This window comes from Malaclemys terrapin, chromosome 22 (assembly GCF_027887155.1).
Source record: "Malaclemys terrapin pileata isolate rMalTer1 chromosome 22, rMalTer1.hap1, whole genome shotgun sequence".
NCBI lineage: Eukaryota > Metazoa > Chordata > Testudines > Emydidae > Malaclemys > Malaclemys terrapin.
The window spans coordinates 4,207,922-4,224,019 of NC_071526.1; the positions used below are offsets into that span (position 1 = coordinate 4,207,922).

General features: G+C 46.8%; 1 protein-coding gene across 3 annotated transcripts in view; it reads right to left on the reverse strand.

The window, feature by feature from the left end:
* The window catches only part of HIVEP3 (HIVEP zinc finger 3), a 432,975-nt gene that overhangs the window by 175,943 nt on the left and 240,934 nt on the right, over nucleotides 1–16,098 (reverse strand). For 2 of the 3 annotated variants that reach the window (XM_054011998.1, XM_054011997.1), the window contains exon 4: nucleotides 3,146–3,250. The exons of the other annotated variant lie outside the window; for it this stretch is intronic. The gene's annotated coding sequence lies outside the window, so the exon portion shown is untranslated. The remainder of the gene's footprint in view (nucleotides 1–3,145; nucleotides 3,251–16,098) is intronic. 3 annotated transcript variants of the gene reach the window in all.

A 16,098-nucleotide genomic window follows, 5' to 3' on the forward strand; every position in this document is an offset into this window, starting at 1 on the left:
TTTCCAGAACTTTTTTGAAAACGTGAACCTGTTGCCAAGAAACAGAACCCTTTAAAACAATCTAGAAATGGCAAGTCCACCAAGACACTTTTCACATTCATGTAATGTAGCCAGGAGTTCATAGAATATCAGGGTTGGAAGGGACCTCAGGAGATCATCTAATCCAACCCCCTGCTCAAAGCAGGACCAATCTCCAGACAGAGTTTTACCCCAGTTCCCTAAATGGCCCCCTCAAGGATTGAACTCACAACCCTGGGTTTAGCAGGCCTAATACTCAAACCACTGAGCTATCCCATTAGGATGGTAATGCTCCCCTAAGTGCACAATCAGCAGGAGCCTTGACAATTAGAGGAGACAGAAGAAACTAGAGGAAAACTAGCTATTTCAGTGCAAAAGGAGAGTGCCCAAAACAACAGTGGGAATTCACCAGTGACGTACTGCAGGGAGTTCTCAGGAGATCTAGCACCAACATGAGGGGATGGTTGGGGTGATTTCCCAAACCCCGGTACAGTCCCCGCTTCTCTGATTACTGCTAGACCATCCATGTCAGAGACACCTTATCCCTGGCACTCAGGAAATATTTCTCAACATCACATTTGCTTTTGCCTTTGGAATAAACATCAGGTATTTTCAAAACATTTTCTCAGAGGATTCTCTCCTTCGGATCCCACTAGAAGTCCCGTGTATATAATCTCACACACACTGCAAACTGTGCTAGCTGAATACCAGGCTATTCTATCAACAGCTCTGTATACTTTTTCAAGCGCAAACTCTAAACATTTCAAAGTTTGTTTGCCCAGTGGTTCTGCCTCTCTCCTTAGTTGTGGCCATGAGAACGTGATTTGTTTAAATGGGAAAACAAACAAGCAGAGTTTGCAGTCCCTCTCTCCGTTTCCTCTGCCACACTTGCAGTTGGGGCATAGGCTTATCAGGGCAGAGGGGAAGGAAAATTTGTGGGAGCTCCTTATTGAAGTACCAAGAGTATATCAGCTGCAGCCGTGCCTGACAATATGCTGCCGGGGCACATACCCGTTTCTTAAATAAGCCATGTCTGACACAGAAATCAGAGAGATCCATATTGTAGATAAAGATTAAAAATAATCTATTAACAGTGCAAATTGTTCAATCTACTTCTCTAACACTCCAGCAGCCCTGCCCGGAGATGAACGTGAAGTCAACAGAGTCCAAACATTTTCCACAGGGGGAACTCTGGGAAAGCATCACTCCAAGTGAGAGCAGAGTGTCCCAGACTGCATGAACGTAAAACTGCCACAAGGACAACTTTAGGGGGTTTACAGCTTCCCCAGTACGTTAATTAGTTAATAATTCAGTTAGGACTTTTCATTTTGATGCAATTAGACAATTAGAGTTTCTCTACCAAATTGTTTTATTTTACTTTTTTCCTTTTCTAAATAATAATTGAAATGAATGTTGTGCTGGAGAAAGGAGTCAGACTGAAAGCCCGGGAGAAAGAGGCTCTCTGTCCACAGAACAGGAGCAACCCAGAAAATGAGAGCATATGTTCCCCTTGTTCCACCCCCACCATTTGTCCCTCAATCCTCCACTACGTTTCCTTCTGAGGCTGAGTGGGATTCACTCAGCGCCCCTCTGCTGAGGCTGTCAACAAGGGGGCCAGTTAGTGCCATTATAGTAGGTTTTTTGGCTTTTGAGATGCCCTATCATCACCCTCCACGCCTCGATTCATTTCAGGCAGGCTACAGTTTTACTCCTATCAGAGAGTTGGATTCTGATCACGCTGTGTATATCATTCTATGGGAAACAGAATGTAAAGTTTCTACAGCACTGAGATTGTGTAAACCCAGCAGACAATGACAACTAATAAGGAGCATTAGTAGGTCTCTTTTGCCACATGTTCTAGGGGATCTCTGAAACGTACTAATACAAGTCAGGTCAAAAGGGACAAGAGCCATAAAGGAGGGGATGCTGGGGAGTCCAGATGCCTGCTTTCCAGATGATAAAGGCTAAAAGTGTCCCTGCCTGCTGACAATGGTAATGTTCAACAGAAGAAGTAAGTGCTCAGAAGCCATGAACTACCTATCAGCAGTAGAGCAGAGTTCAGATTCTGTTGCTGATGCTGCAAGTCATGTCAATTGCCCCAACCATTTTCACTTGCCAGAGTTTAACTGGGCCAGAGACCCTTTTGTGGTAGCTGCACAATTAGTTGCAATTGTCAAAGGCTCAGAAAATGGAAAGAAAAAAAAAAAAAAAACCCAGTCCTTCCTATCAACACCGTATCTAGAATAAATATCCACACATTTGCATGCAGCAGTTCAGTGCATGTCTGCATTTCAGAACACACTTTTGGCTGCACCACCGGCACGATTCATTTCCATTGAGAAGGATTAGGGAGCTTAAATCATTAGAGCTCATTTACATAAACTTAATACATTTTTAAAACTGCCCCATTTTATGCTGATGTGGAGGTGTTAATCTCCAATGAAATATTGAAAAGAATAAAATGCCCAACAGGTTAGCCCTCCAAAGGCCCTTTACTCCACTATTCTAGCAGATTTTGCCACTCTCTCTTACTGCACTCGTCCTGCAGATATTTTCGGTCTCAGGGTTTGGAAAGTTGGTCTGAAACAAAGCCTCACTGCAGAACTTTGCTAAAGTAGTTGCGTATTGTAATCAGATGTTGCATGACAGCATCCCCATTATTTGCCACTTGCTTTCTTCTACTAACAACCCCTCCCCCTCCAAAAAAACCCAGCCATTCCAGACTGATGGCTCCCAAGCTGCCAGTGCTACCCGGTACCACCGGTGACAGTCCCGGACAGGACTCCCCGGGAACATCAGTTATACATGCACTTCAATTAACATTCAAACTGCGGTTTATTTATTTGCCAGCATTGGCGCTTGGGCTGCCTGGCAAAGGATCAAGAGAAACAAGCCGTTCATGTTTACAGTCTACAGGAGTCCTACATCCAGTAACTCCTGGTTACTCACTTACGGTGACCTCATCGGGGAGACATGCCTGAGTGTTACAACTGCCCTTAATTCACTTCTGCCCAATCTGCTGCGCCTCCCCACCCACCCCCCTCTGATCTGACCACAGCTGATAAAAGGGAAAGAAACCTTCCCTGAACCTTCATTGCCTAGTATGAAGCAATCGGGATTTCATTACCTGCATCGACTGGGCTCCTTTGCCCCCTGCACTGCAGCCTTCTCTCTCTCATGACTGCCTTGTAAGAGACAGGAACCTGAGTCTCCAGGGGGATGTTCTGATGGGCTGTAATAGAAAAGGTTACTTTAAAGCTCCTTATTTGGGCAGTGATGTAAAGGGAAGTTGTTCAGTGAGCACCACCCACTTTTTCCATTCACTACACATTGTTTCCTGTTGTCAAGCAGCTGCTGTGGCTTTCGATACAGACAAGGGAATCCTTCAGCCCTTGGCTGGCTCTCATGCATTGCACAACTTGTTAACAGCGCATTACTGACACAACCATCTCCTGGGCCAAACGCCTTATACTTTGAGCAAACATTTCTTCCTTTCAAAATTTGCAAATCTTGACCATAGACACTGACATAAAAATCTCTCTCTCTCTCTCTCACACACACAAACACCCCGCCCCTCCGTCACAAATGCTCACTTGTTGGCAGAGGCTAGTGCCATCTGAAAGTGCCTAAGTGAGACTGTCATGACAATCGTTCTCAGAACCAGTCTGCAGCAGTGGGTAACGATCAGACTGCATCTCACTGCAAGTCTCCCCTAAGGAGCCTGCCCTGCCTCTGGACTGTACGGTGCTCAGATACCAGGCTGACAGGTGCTATATAACAATCTAAACTGAGTGAGACAGAACAAGGATTGTCTGTCCCAGCAAGAATCACTCGCCAAATTCCAAACCCAATAAGAAACTAATGGGCTATGGGGCCAGGGCTATCTGCAGAAGAGCCTCTCTCAGGGACAAGTCTCAGAGGGGGAGCTGTGTTAGTCTGAATCTGTAAAAAGCAACAGAGGGTCCTGTGGCACCTTTAAGACTAACAGAAGTATTGGGTGCATAAGCTTTCGTGGGTCAGAACCTCACTTCTTCAGATGTCTCTCAGGGACAGACTCTCTGATAAGGGATGGGTAGATTAGCCCGAAGCCAACCCACTTTGGTGTACTGGCTACCAGCTGATGGGACTGGCCCTGTGGCTCAGTGCTAGGGAGCTGAGCTCCTCCCGTGCCAGCTGTCACTCCCCGGGCAGCCTGGACAGCAGTGCTGAGTGGTTGCTGTGGCCTCTGGCGCTTGCCTTACCTCAGCCAAATCCCAACTGCACTTCCCAGGAGGACACAAGCTGAGAGCAGAAAGCGGCCCCCTGGAGATGCCCCGCGGGCACCAGCAGCTCTGCTCAGAGCGCTGCAGGCGGCAAGGCGCTGGGAGAAGCGAGCAAAGGGAAAGCAGAAAACAATCGGAGAGAGAGAGAGAGAGAGAGAGAGAGAGAGAGAGAGTGTGTGTGTGTGTGTGTGTGTGTGTGTGTGTGTGTGTGTGTGTGTGTGCCTACCCCCCTCCCCCAGGCTCTGGCGTCTCCCCCTCTCCATCCTTCTCAGCCTGCCCCATCTCCACATCCTCCTCCCCCGCTCCTCTTCCCCATCTGTCCGCCCCGTGACACGCGCCCTCCCACTTTCGCTCCGGTTTGTTTCCCCGCTCGGCGGGGGCTCAGCCCGGCCCCCGTGTCCCGCCCAGGCCGGCCCGCAGGGCGCACTCCGGCGCGGCGCGGCGCGGGTCCCCACGAGGCCGGCGGAGCCGGGCCGGGCTCCGGCGAGGGGCTGGATGCTGAGCTGCGCCTGGCGGACACTGCCCCGCTCCCGCCCGCGGGGAGTCTGCAGGGAGCAGCCGGGCTGGGGCAGGAGGACTCCGACCCCGACCCGCGGAGCGGTTATCACCCCGGCTCCAGCTCCAGCCCGGGGCCGGGGGCAAGGCGTGGGGATCGGAGCCGTGGAAAAGGGGTGATTTTAACACGTGTTAACTGAGAGGTGCCAAACAGCCTGGGCTGGACGAGGCAAGGGGTAGTTTTACCAGGTGTGAGCTGGCTCCCCGGATTTAGCCCGAGCAGCTACCAGGTTAAAACTACAGCTTGCCTTACACTGGGATCTGGACCTTTCTAAGCTGACCCGTGTTAACCTACGTTTTTCTTCGTGTAGACTTGGCCTCCGAGGCAAAGGTTGGAAGATGTGAAAATGCCGCCGCTCTCACTCTGGGTTAGGCTGTCTACTCCGGACTCACAGGCCCTTCTCCTGCAGTGTTAACAGGAGAGCCCCGCACACCCCACTGCAGTGATCATTTACATCAGGCTTCCCACCACAGGACTGGTGAAAAACAGAACAGGCCCCTTCCCGGGCTCACAGCAGCACAGCATAGAAGCCACCTGCATCTGACAGCCACTTGGCACCTCCCCTGCCTAGCACAGGACACACACCGCTACGTTTATTGTATGGCAATATCATAAGGGGACTCGTACCAGAGCTTCCGCTGACCCACCACTAAGTCAAGCCAGCAAAGTCCCCAGTCTGCGCCCACCGAATCACTTGCTCTGTGCTGTTTAGCCAATGCTCTCCCTTAAACAGATCCGGTGCCAAGTCCGTATGCTGGGCACTCATGCAGCACTCTTGAGCCATTGGGAAGTACCACGAGGCTACCAAGTGTTTCCAGCCTGGCTTCCACTGTGTGTAGGATGAACCAGGGAGGGGAGAGTCCTGCTGGGAGCAGGAACGTCTGAGGCCGTTAACATATGGTTACACTACTAGTTCCTACATTACATTCATTGCAGCCTGCAAGCCTCTCTGTGTTGATTGGCCCTGCCATTCAATGAGAGCTCTGTGTGCCTTATGAAAGCAGAGCAACTTACCTACAAGTGTGAGAATATCTCCAGCATGCTCTGGTCACACATTAGCCACAGCTGTGGGAAAGAAGCCAGACTTCCAATTTCATTTTCACTCAGATTTTACATGTGGAAGCTTTCACAAGCGATGACACAATGATGACACCAAATCAGCTTTTCCACAGAATTGCTGCATGAACTCTTGAGGACACTGAACTCAGCCCACAGACAAAAAGCTGTGGGATACCTGTGTGCCTGACTGTAGCAGGGCAGTCACCCTGCTCCAGCCCTGAAAGGGTTAAAAAACAGACCTTGGAGAGGGCTGGGGCTGAGAGCCAATAACAAGAGGCTGGGAGGCAGCCAATCAGGGCCAAGCTGGGCCCTATAAAAGAGCTGCAGGGCCAGGTGGTAGAGGTTAGTCTCACTTCAGCCTGAGAGTGAGAAGGACTTACTTGCCTGGGAGACTAGGGTACCTGAGACAGAGCAGGGCTGGGGAAGGGCAAGAGCAGCTGGGGAGCTCCAGCCTGGCAACTCCCCAGACTGAGGCCTAAAGAGGTACTGGGGCTGCAGAGGTGTAGCCAGGGGATAGGCAGAAGCAGCTGGTCCTACCCCATTGCCAGTGATGAATGGCCATTACAGACTGCGTCTGCCCCAGAGAATGGGGGCTGGATGATGACTGGCAGTAGCTACTGAGGCAAGGTGGGTATAGAGGGTTGGGGGTTCCCCTGGGAAGGGAGACCCAGAGTGTGGGGGTACTATGGGGACAGAACCCCAAGGTAAGGGGCACTGGGGTCCTGGAGGGACACAGGGCCTGTGGCAGACAAGACACTCGCTAGCTGGAGGTGCTCTGGGGCTGGAAAAGAGCTAATTCCTGGACTGGCTAGCAGGAGGTGCTATGGCAGCGAGTCAGCGATCTGCTATGCTCACCTCACAAGCTAAATGGTGTGAATGGGTAGTGTGCCTGGGCTGTCCTCAGCAGAGCGCACGTGGCCTGAGAAAGTGTCAAAACTCATCCTTACTCCTGTGGTTTGGCCTTACTGGAAACTCTGAAATACTGCCACAACATAAACCTCACTCTAAGGAAACCCAAGACTAGGAGTTCATAGGGTTTCCTTTCTGGAACTCTTCTGTCCTAATTCTCTACACCCCAAAGAGGCACTCAGACCCTTTATAGTCTGGATGGAGCTAACTGGACCGCCAAAGCCAGCATGACTCAGCAGTAAATACCCTGAATCTTAACACCAATTTTTAGCACCTTCAGCAATCGAACAGAAGAGCCCTGGATTCCTATGTGGGGTTTTAGAGTCTGTTGCTGTTGTAGATTAGTAAAAGGCACATTGGGTGGATGTACAATACATGCACATTAAGATGCCCACTGTATAATAGCTAATAGATTTTAAGAGGGGAACTCATTCGGGGGGATTTGGCATATGTGTGAAGTGCTTTGGGGGGGTTAAGTCATTGCCAGTGGTGCCCATAGCTGAACTGAAAGGATTATCTTTATCTTTACAGGTGCAGACAAAATGGTCCATTGTAAAGAAAGGACGTGGCTGCAGTAAGACAAAAGATCAGCCAAGGGAGACCTGTGTGGGCTTGTTCCTGTTCCATGTGGTGATGGCAATGGATTTCAATGGGTGTTTTTAGTGGCTCCCATATATGATCAGGTTTCCAAGATGATGGACAGAATGTATGGATTCAAGTCCTGAGATGATCTCAGAGGACACAGCAACCAAATGTTGAGCTTTGAATGCAGGCAGCTGTGGGAAGTCAGGGTTTTTACAAACCACAAGAATAGCTTTGTATCTAAGACCAGCACTACACTTAAAACTTTTGCCAGCATAGTAATGTTGGTTAGAGATGTGATTATTTTTTTTACAATATTTCCCCATAGCGCAGACAGAGATACAGGAAAAGTGCTTTGGCCAGTAGAGCATATTTTGTTCAGGAACCAGTATAATCTGTCCTAGCAAAGCAATCTTTCGCCAGTATAAGCTATGGCCACATGAGGAGGCTTTGCTGATAGATTTATACCTTTATAACTATACTGGCAAGCTTTAGTTTTTCTAGCCTAAACTAGGCCTAAGACAAATATCCGCTATTTTAAAAATCATTGCCAAGCATTCATGCCCATCCCTCTGCAGGCTTTCCAGTATCGGGGCAGCCTTAAAGCTGTGGGAGGTCCCTATAATGGAAATAATGACTCTGATGGGCAACCAGTAGGAGATGCTTTGCTGGATGGCGGCCATCAGTGGAATTCTTTCTGTTCAGTAAATAGAAAGTAGCTCTTCAGGAAAATTAATCATTGGAAATCTACCACCAAAACCCCACACTGCCCTGTCCCCAGTCTGACACAGCACAACTTCAACCCCCAATGCTTCAATATCAGAAATGACAAAACAGCGGCTAAGTGTACAGCAGAAATGCATCTGCTTTGTGTGCGTGCACTGACTAATACCTCAGGGCTCCAACTCAGCTCCTCTCCTTCATGGCAAAAAGGAGAGTTAGCCTGTTGAAAGAGGGGTGGTTCTTATATTTAATTGTACACACCTACACTCGCTCTGCTAAATTCACACTTGATGGAAGGGGGTGCAGCTGCAGTGACTTCAAGAGAGTTGCACCCATTTACTGATAGCCACGGTGTGAATGGGACCAGTCCCTCCAAAGCTGGATAAGTGGCAAAGCCTTCACTGCAGTCATGCCACACCAACCAGAAAGATCCTAAATCAGCAAAACCGGCAGGGCAGTTAGTGTAAAATGTGACTTGGTGAATATTTCCCCTTACACCGACTCGTCCAGATTAAAATAACTCCATCACAAGATTAGCTGTCCCAAGGGCCAGAACTGGAAACCCCACCTAGTACCTGAATCCAGCTTCTCGCCAATTAATAAATAAATGAGGCTGCGTCTGGAACTGAGCTGAGCGGTGTGGTGTTCTGCGTGAGACAGAGCAGAATCCACGCTGCTTCCTCATAGCAGAATCAGCCCCGCAGAGCCAACAGGAGTACAAACATATGTGTGTCACTGACGGTGGCAGACATGGGGAGCAGTTCCTTTTTGAACTAAATACACTTTAGTATTTGCATATTCACAGAACAAACTTGGTGCAGCTCTCACGCAAACACGTTGAGAAACATGAGGATACCTAACGCAGATTTAACAGTCAGTTTGGTCTACCACTGACTCGAAGGCAGTGGGAGGAAAAATCAGTTGTATCCCTATCATTTTGTAAGGTTCTCAGATACCATGGTGATGAGTCTGGTAGAAATGGCTTGATTAGATTAGCTAAGTAAATAGACAGACTCCCTCTGAAGCACCTGTGATTCTCTTTTCCTTCCTCTCACATAGGGCATGCTGAAAGGGTCTCTCAGGAGCCACTTGTTAAAATTCCACCTCCCAGTTTGATGGAAGGTGAGGAGATAATCATGTTGCCTGTGATGGGAGTCCTGCCCTCTCTGGATAGTACTGATAAACCATCCCCACCTGAGAGCACTTAACCCCAGAGCTCCTAAAAGACAGGTACTGAAAGGTGAATTGTTTGCCTTTGGAACGCATCATATTACACCAAGCATCAGCTCTTTTCATGGTATTTCCCAGGAGAAGATACCATCCATAGACCCTCTCTCACAAAACACACACACATCACTCCAAGCTGCGGTCAATTGGACTCTGTGCCACACTGCTCATAAAGTCAGTCTATTTTTCAGCTGAATAGAACAAACATTCTCATCAAAGTGCAATTAATACAAATGTGTTTGCCCAGCAGGTTTGCCTCTTTCCCTGGTTGGGAGAAAGTGTTTTTGTTTAAATGGGAAATTAAAGGAAAATTCCCCAGGAACTCGCCTCCTCCTGTCTGCAAACCTCAAGGATACATGGGATTTAACAAAGGCTAAAGGTGAACAGCTTTATGGGAGCCCTTTGTTAACATAGCAGCAGTGGGAGACTGCCCTCCCAACAGGAACACTGTCCACAATTCCACTATGGTTAAAATAACCACACTTTACTTCACATTTGAAGGCTAGACTTTTCTCTCCCCTAAGCATTTTGACAAAGTTGCCAGGGAATATCTCCTCATATCCCCTCCCATTCCTGCTGACCTTATCCTGGCCCAGGATGTGCACAAGTTGCCTACTGTCTTGGAGTCCTCTTTAAAGCTGTTCATAGAATGAAGGAAACTGCCCTGTACCTCTCTTGTTCTGACCCTTTCATTGCTTTTCCTAGTTCTCTGAAGTTTAATCTAGCACAGAGGTTTCCAAAACAGTGGTCCACAAAGCCTACTCTGGTGGTCTGCACAGTTCTGGTTGGCCACATGCGTCTCTAACTGTCCTCCTTGTTTCCAGCTGCTAAATTACATTAACAGAGGCTAAAATTACATTAAATATTTTCCTGATGTTGTTTTTCCATATTAGCAATTGCTGTAGTTGCCCAGGTATGCTATAGAATTGTAAATGGGACAGGAGGTGTCCATTACAAAACCCTCCACTAAGGTTTGGCTTAACCTATGAAAAGATTTGGGAACCCTGTTGTTCTTGAACTAGGGCTGGAAACTGTGAACCAGGATCCTGGGTTTTCTTCCTGTCTCTTCTAATGACTCAATGTACAACTTTGGGCATATCACTTCACCTCTCTGTAGTGCAGTCTTCCCATCTGCAAGATGGGTCTATTAATATCTACCTGCCTCATGAGTATTTAGGATGACTGTGTAAAGTGCTATATGATCCTCTCATGGGGTTAGTACATTATAGTTTCTGTGCTAGAACAAGGGACTGGGAATCAGTGCTTCTGGGTTTTATTTCTAGATTTGGAAAGTTTGGGACTTCAGTGGTTGAAGGAGGGGACTAAGAATCAGGAGTAACATTTTCAAAAACATGTAAGCAACTTGGGGCCTGGAGTGTTAATGGAATTTAGGAGCCTAGAGACGCAGAGAGGCACCTAGTGGGATCTTACAAAATAATCAATAAAATCAATGGGAGTTAGGCACTGAGGTGCTTTTGAAAATCCCACTATTTACATCTTTAGGTGCCTAAATCCTTTATAAATCTGGCTCTAGGGGACTAAGGGCCAGATTGTCAAAGGTATTTAGACACCTAACTTCCATTGATTTAAATCACTGAGTTGCTTTTGAAAATTTTACCCTAGCACTCCTGGGTTTTATTCTCAGTTCTAATATTGGCTGGCTGTATGACTTCATGTCTTCTCTTAGTACCTCAGTCTCTTCATCTGTAAAATGGGGATCATAATGTTACCGATCTCCCAGGGGTGTTGTGATACTGAATTACTATTTTGAAAGCATTCAGGAGACTCTCCAATGGAAAAAAGAATAGTCCCTGCAAAGTATCATTACTATTCCAGCATTTACATTAAAGATGCTTTAGTCCTGCTAAGTAACAGGCATGAGGAATCATTATACTAATTTTAGACATAGCATCTGCTCAATGTTAAAGCTGAAACCTTTTGTCTTGAAAATAATTAAAATGATTTTTCTTCTGAATTGACATTTGTCAGACAACACGTTGAGAGTAGAAATTAGAGCAAACCATGTTTTTTGTAGTGGAATAACCAGTGGACACAAGTTCCATACTGTGCTGAAAAGTACTAGCATCCAGAAATAGCTGCATTTTATTATGACAAGAACTACTGATAGGTACAAAATCCAAGTTGATGTGCCTGCCGATTCAGATGCTTTTTGCCAGCAGTCATGTGGGTCACAGTCACAGAGCTAGCTGAACCTCTACCCCCACAACTGGTCTCTCTGAGTGCACCCCTTCAGGTGTCAGGTCTTGTGGATCCTGGGGTGGAATTGTGTGATTGTCTCACTCTTAGACCGGGCTCTGGGTAGCGACCATGCTTACCCGGCTTGCCCGAGGTTCTTCCCTACAGGAATCTGTGATCAGATGACCAGGGAGAAGTATAAAAATATTGCTAGAGCATGCAGGAAGGCCCAGGCACGATTGGAATTGCAGCTAGCAAGGGATGTGAAGGGTAACAAGAAGGGTTTCTACAGATATGTTAGCAACAAGAAGAAGGTCAGAGAAAGTGTGAGACCCTTACTGAATGGGGGAAGCAACACATTGACAGATGATGTGGAAAAAGCTGAAGTACTCAATGCTTTTTTTGCCTCTGTCTTCACAGACAAGGTCAGCTCCCAGACTGCTGCACTGGGCAACACAGTATGGGGAGGAAGTGAGCAGCCCTCAGTGGTGAAAGAACAGGTTAAGGACTATTGTGAATGTCCAGTTTTCTAAAGTCCATGGGTCCAGATCTAATGCATCCAAGGGTGCTGAGGGGGTTGGCTGATGTGATTGCAGAGCCACTGGCCATTGTCTTTGAAAAGTCGTGGCGATCGGGGAAGGTCTCAGATGATTGGAAAAAGGCTAATGTAGTGTCCATCTTTAAAAAAGGGAAGAAAGAGAACCTGAGGAACTACAGACCAGTCAGCCTCACTTCAGTCCTGGCAAAATCATGGAGCAGGTCCTCAAGGAATCCATTTTGAAACACTTGGAGGAGAGGAAGGTGATCAGGAACAGTCAACATGGATTCACCAAGGGCAAGTCATGCCTGACCAACCTGATTACCTTCTATGATGAGATAACTGGCTCTGTGGATATGGGGAAAGCAGTGGATGTGATATATCTTGACTTTAGCAAAGGATTTGATACGGTCTTCCACAGTATTCTTGCCAGCAAGTTAAAGAAGTATGGATTGGATTAATGGACTATAAGGTGGATAGAAAGCTGGTTAGATTGTTGGGCTCAATGTTTAGTTGGCAGTTGGTATCAAGCAGAGTGCCCCAGGGGTCGACCCTGGGGCCAGTTTGTTCAACATCTTTATTAATGATCTGGATGATTGGATGGATTGCACCCTCAACAAGTTCACAGATGACACTAAGCTGGGGGGAGAGGTAGATAACGCTGGAGGGTAGGGACAGGGTCCAGAGTGACCTAGACAAATTGGAGGATTGGGCCAAACTGGTGAGGTTCAACAAGGACTAGTGCAGAGTCCTGCACTTAGGATGGAAGAATCCCATGCACTGCTATAGGCTGGGGACCGACTGGCTAAGCAGCAGTTCTGCAGAAAAGGACCTGAGGATTACAGTGGACGAGAAGCTGGATATGAGTCAGCAGTGTGTCCTTGTTGCCAAGAAGGCCAACAGCATTTTGGGCTGTATTAGTAGGAGAATTGCCAGCAGATCAAGGGAAGTGATTATTCCCCTTTATTCGGCACTGGTGAAGCCACACCTGGAGTACTGTGTCCAGTTTTGGTCCCCCCACTAGAGAAGGGATGTGGATAAATTGGAGAGAGTCCAGCGGAGGGCAACGAAAATGATTAGGAGGCTGGGGCACATGACTTACAAGGAGAGGCTGAGGGAACTGGGATTGTTTAGTCTGCAGAAGAGAAGAGTGAAGGGGGATTTGATAGCAGCCTTCAACAACCTGAAGGGGGTTCCAAAGACGAGGGAGCTCGGCTGTTCTCAGTGGTACCAGATGACAGAACAAGGAGCAATTGTCTCAAGTTGCAGTGGGGGAGGTCTAGGTTGGATATTAGGAAACACTATTTCACTAGGAGGGTGGTGAAGCACTGGAATGGGTTCCCTAGGGAGGTGGTGGAATCTCCATCCTTAGAGTTTTTACGGCCCGGCTTGACAAAGCCCTGGCTGGGGTGATTTAGTTGTTGTTGATCCTGCTTTGAGCAGGGGGTTGGACTAGATGACCTACTGAGATCTCTTCCAACCCTAATATTTTATGATTCTATGACAGATGTATATAGTAACCAACCAGCATCCTTACAACCAAAGCGCTGTCTGTTTTAACCATTGGAACAAATCATTTAGAGATAAAGGATTTTAAAGCAACAGTCTACATTCACGTCTGTTTTGCCTAAAGCCCTACTATGCTGTGATGCATTCCAAGACAGGCCTAGCTTCTTCAGAGAGTGTAGCAAGCCCCTGCATCTTAGTCTGGCTCCCTCAAAGAACTACCTGAACAGCTATTCCCCTCTTGAGGGACAGTCCTTTTAATTTGCTGATTCCTGGACCTTTGCCCTGCTCGTCAAAACCAGTCCTGTAAGTTGGCTGGAATTTGGACTTAGAATCTTTAAAGATATTAGTTCGGCTGTTGTCTCTTAACAACCCTCGAGTGTTTCCTGTAGGGGAGAGGGGAGGTGGTTACCTTGAGCCATTTTCCTATCCTTCCTGCTTTTTTTTTCCTTACAACTCCCCTATTAAACTAAACCAACATATTAACACAATAAATGTCCCAATAACTAGGTCAACATACAAAATCCATAAATTATTACAGAACAGCTCCAATACCATCATAATATGGTTGGAAATTTAACTTTTTTATGAAATGTGCACTTTGCCATGATCTGTTGGATTGTTCTGCATTCAGGGGATTAATTTACAATAGAATCTGCAGAAAACTGTGGCATTTTGCTCTAGGGGTCTGAAAAATTCTGCAGAATATTAATAACTGAAACTAAGCAGTCACAGTGCAAAATTTGACCTAGCTTAGAATTGTTAAAGGATAATCAACTGGAGAAAGTCCTTTGGATTATAAATATATGAACATATAGATCTCAAGGTCCATTCTGAAGTATACCATGGGGTTTGACCCTGTGTCCTTGGCCCAAATTTCCTCAATGCCTTATATAATCATCCTCCAACCCCAGTCATTTGCTTTTCAGTGGTATTGTATGTATATAGTTTGTAAAGAATTTTGGCATCCTTTGAAATAGAATTAAAATGACAGAATTATAATGGTTTAGTAGAATTATATCTTGTTCAAAAATCCAGCAGTGAGGGCTAAAGCCTGGGTCTCTCTCATGCTGACCTTATCAATACATTTCAAATCACAACAATCATTTATGTCAGTGAAGTCCCTATCACACGTTGTCCCAATTGAAAGTCCTGTTAAAATGTCCAGAAGTTCTGATTTCGAGCCCAGGCTTGGAGGCATAGGCAGGAGGTGTTGCCTCACAAGCGGGAGTTCTCAGAGCAGCAGCAGGGAGTCCTAGGACTCTGCCTTTAGAAAGTCCCCCAAATCTCCACACTCTGTATGTAACCAAATCATCTCACATGCCTCGGGGGAGCATACTACCCACTGTATGTAATAATCAACTGTGATGTGTGGACATCCCAACCAGAAAGGCCACAACACCTATAAAATTCCAAAAGGGCAGGGAAAGTAATAGAAAAAATAACCCTCTGAAACAAACAGAACTTAAAAGGAAACAAAGGGCCTAACCTTAACCCAATGTCACTCTCTTTAACCAGTGTCAAACGATTCGCTCTTGATTTACACCAGTGCTAGAATCAAGCTGCAAAACTAACTTTGCCCGGTGTTCACCTTACTGCTGGGCCATGCCAAACAATCAGCAACCAGCAGCAATGACGTAGTCCAGGATAGGTAACCTGATCCAGGATGTCTGTGGCCACTGGAAGGAACTCAGCATTGTACAGGCAGAACTGCTTGACTGAGCGAAAGCAAAGTGGGTGCTGTAATGCTGTGAATGCTATTTCAGTTCACCAGAAGGGAACACGTTGCTGATGGGACCACATTACACTGAATCCGATGTTCTGCGAGAACACCAGGGATTGAATTCTCAGTTGGGTCTACAGGTAGCTCCAGTTTTATAGGCATGAGTTAGGGTTGCCATTTTTGGTTGGACGTCTGCCCGGAGGTTCCATCGCACAACATAATCTTTCATTAACGATTCATCTTTAATTCCTGGAGACTCTAGGACAATCCTGGAGGGTTAGCAACCCTAGCTTGAGTCCAAGCCCATATACGTTTCAGCTTGAGTGTCTTGCTTCAGTATGGTGCTTTTCTACTTTCTAGCTTGCCTGGCTCTGGTTCTCTAAACTGTTCATAACCAATAGCCAGAGAGATGCTTTCTAGTGAGTTGGAACATGAGGGATGAATCTTCCAGGTATGTGCACTAGTATTATATTTAGTTGGGCCCCAATGCTAAGATTAAATTGAAGACTGTCATCACCTGAGGCTTATACAATATCTGTAACATACTGACACAGTTGCAGTCAGTGGAGACACCTGGTCTGAAGCCCCACTGACATAAGAGAGAGGAGGGAGCTGGCAGAGCATTCTCCATTAGGGCCTTGGACTTTTGTAACTTGCTTTTCCCAAGTTCATAACGGCATACTTGAAGGCCCACCTCATCTCCCTGGCCCAGCAGCTGTTGTATAGGGCGAGGTACTGGGGGTGGGGAACACAGTGGATTATATGTGTGTGGGGTAGATTAATTTCCACTATATCTATG